This window comes from Octopus bimaculoides, chromosome 20 (assembly GCF_001194135.2).
Source record: "Octopus bimaculoides isolate UCB-OBI-ISO-001 chromosome 20, ASM119413v2, whole genome shotgun sequence".
Lineage (NCBI taxonomy): Eukaryota > Metazoa > Mollusca > Cephalopoda > Octopoda > Octopodidae > Octopus > Octopus bimaculoides.
The window spans coordinates 31,531,174-31,534,056 of NC_069000.1; the positions used below are offsets into that span (position 1 = coordinate 31,531,174).

The window sequence follows — 2,883 nt, forward strand, 5'->3', positions numbered from 1 at the left end:
ATATATATATATATATACTGAGAGAAAGAGAAAGAAAGACACGAGAACAGACACATACTCGCAACTAAAGACAAGAATGCTTTCACACAACCTAAGACAAGCTGAGAAACCAATATCGTTAGCAAATATGCATTGCTGATTGGAGTGATTATCAGTATTAAAGTGGTCACATCAAAGGAACTTGGCATAGCTTTGATTACCATCGAACAAAAGACACACAAACGCATACATTCATTCACACGTAAATAACCTAACTGGAAGTATCTCTGATGAAGGAAACACTAGATGGTCGCTAGGGTGGCTAGATATAACAATCTTGCCACCCTGAATTCACTCCTCGATGGTTTGAGAAGAGAATAAATGCGATAACGTGAGCCTTGTTCAATCTCGGTTGGAAAATGTTTGATGGTTTATGCGGTCAATTGCTGTTGAACTGGGGCTGAGCTATAAGAACCAATACAACCATCACTACAACGATGACAACAAATGCAACTTTCACGATTGCAATGATGACCAGTTTCAATTATATCAGTTTCAAAGTTTTGACTCAAGACCTGCAATTCTGGGAGAGAGTTAAGTCAATTCCACCGATCCTCAGTGAGTGACTGGTACTTATTTTATGGACTCCGGAAGGACCATTTTACTCGGTATGTCAACGATTCTGCCAGCTTGATGCCGTATTTGATCGGTTTAATATCGAATGGTTGAAATGATTACGTAGACATTTCAATTACCTTCTTACAAAACGTACGGATATGAAACAACACGCACAAACACACACACATGCGCATACGCAGAAGCCTCCAATACAAACACCAGTCATGCATACACAAATGAATACATTTCAACGTATTATGCAAAAATTTCTATTGCGGGTAACTGAAAGAAAGCCATTGGGTATTGGCAATATTTATCAATGTAGATAGTGCTTTCAATATATAATTAGGAGACAGAGAACAGAAAATATATGATTCTATGTATGTATGTATGTATGTATGTATGTATGTATGTATGGATGGATGGATGCATTTGGGTGTATTTATTTGTGTTAATACGTGTATGTTTGTGAGTGCATATATATATGTATGTGTATGTGTGTGTTTGTATATATATATATATATATATATATATATATATACACATACATACATATACACATACACTCTATATATCTCTTTATATATATATATCACTATAGATATATTTATGCACACACACACATACAGTCACTGAAACATGGAAACACCACACTGATGAAGCACACAGAAAGTCGCAACTACAAACCCAATTATCAACCAACCTCTCTCCTTCTGTGTGCGTATATATGTGTGTGTGTGTGTGTGTGTGTGTGTGGTTGTATAGCAATTTAATTGAATTTGTTCGGCGGTAAGGAAAGCCAAATGATATGAATACCTAACTTTACGCCGTAGAAGAGTGTTTCTTTAATTCGCTATTATTGTTACTGAGTGAGTGTGTGTGTGTTTGTGTCTAAGTGACTGGGTACGCGTGTGTGTAATGGTATATATACATGTATGTGTATGTATGTCTGTATATATTATTTAACAAATATTCTTTGATGTTTGTAGTCACCGCGCTTATGAGGTTTTGTACAAAAGGTTAAGAAACAACTCTGAAAAGGCGCTTGCAAATCGAAGATATAATTACGCACATTTACAAACAAATGGACACTCGCTTGCCTACACACAATGCATATACAAAAGCCAAATAAGCACACAGACACACAGAATATATTAAGTGTGTATGGGAATGCTTCTAAATATATATATATATATATATATATATATACATATAAATATATATATACATATATATATATACATATGTATATACGTATCTATCTATATATATATATGTATATATATATGTATATATGTATGTATGTATATATATATATATATATATATATATATATATATATATGTACGTATGCATGTATATGTAGGTACTAAGAATTTCATATAGGCATTCATATATACATTAACCAAATCAATTGTAATGATTGTATTTCCAGTCCGTATGAAGTTGACTGTCAGACATATTTAAGTATAACTTTGAATGTCTTCATACAATATTTAGACAGACATAAAGACATAAAGGCACACACACGCGCGCAAACACACACATATACATACAGAAGCAAATAAACATATAGACAGACACACAAACGAACACATGCAAGATAAGGATATTCACATATACATAAACGCATAATAAACATATCGATAAGTACATTATTTTCTGAAGCCCTGACGAAAATAAGGTGTTACTCCATCACTCATCTATGAGTCCACCACTTCAAATAGTGGAAACGGCTGTACGTTAATGACCTTCATAAGATAATATACTATTATTTTGACATCTCCTTCATGCTTAAGTATATATTTGGCGAATGCATACAGATCACTGCAGTTAGAAGTAGCACATACCATGCAGCATTAAAATGACACTAACTAATACGGTCGAATATGAATTAGTATTTGTATCGGGAAAGATAATATATCTCATAACTTGTTTACACAGACACACAGACACACACACATGAATTATAAATTAATAAATTCTTGTGATGGGCAGGTTCTATAACTCTTGGATCAGACAGACTCGCTCAAGAGAACTAAGTAGCACTTTTACAAACTTAAAAATCGTGACGATACGGTATGTCTGGCATTTGAGTCTACGATTCTTTCCGTTATTAGTTCGGGGGCTTAGAATTTTTGCTCACTGCTCCGACTTCAATAAATGTGTACCTTTGAAAATTTGTTGTCGTAGCTGTCTTCTGGCAGCTGTCTCTAGCCTACCAGTGCTGCCTGTAATACTTTCAATTATTAATATGTATAAAAGTCCGTGTATATATATATATAT

At 33.9% G+C, this 2,883-nt stretch overlaps 1 protein-coding gene across 1 annotated transcript in view; it reads left to right on the forward strand.

Moving 5' to 3' along the window:
- Window positions 1-2,883, forward strand: part of LOC128250243 (uncharacterized) — a 449,636-nt gene that overhangs the window by 285,679 nt on the left and 161,074 nt on the right. The window lies entirely within an intron of this gene.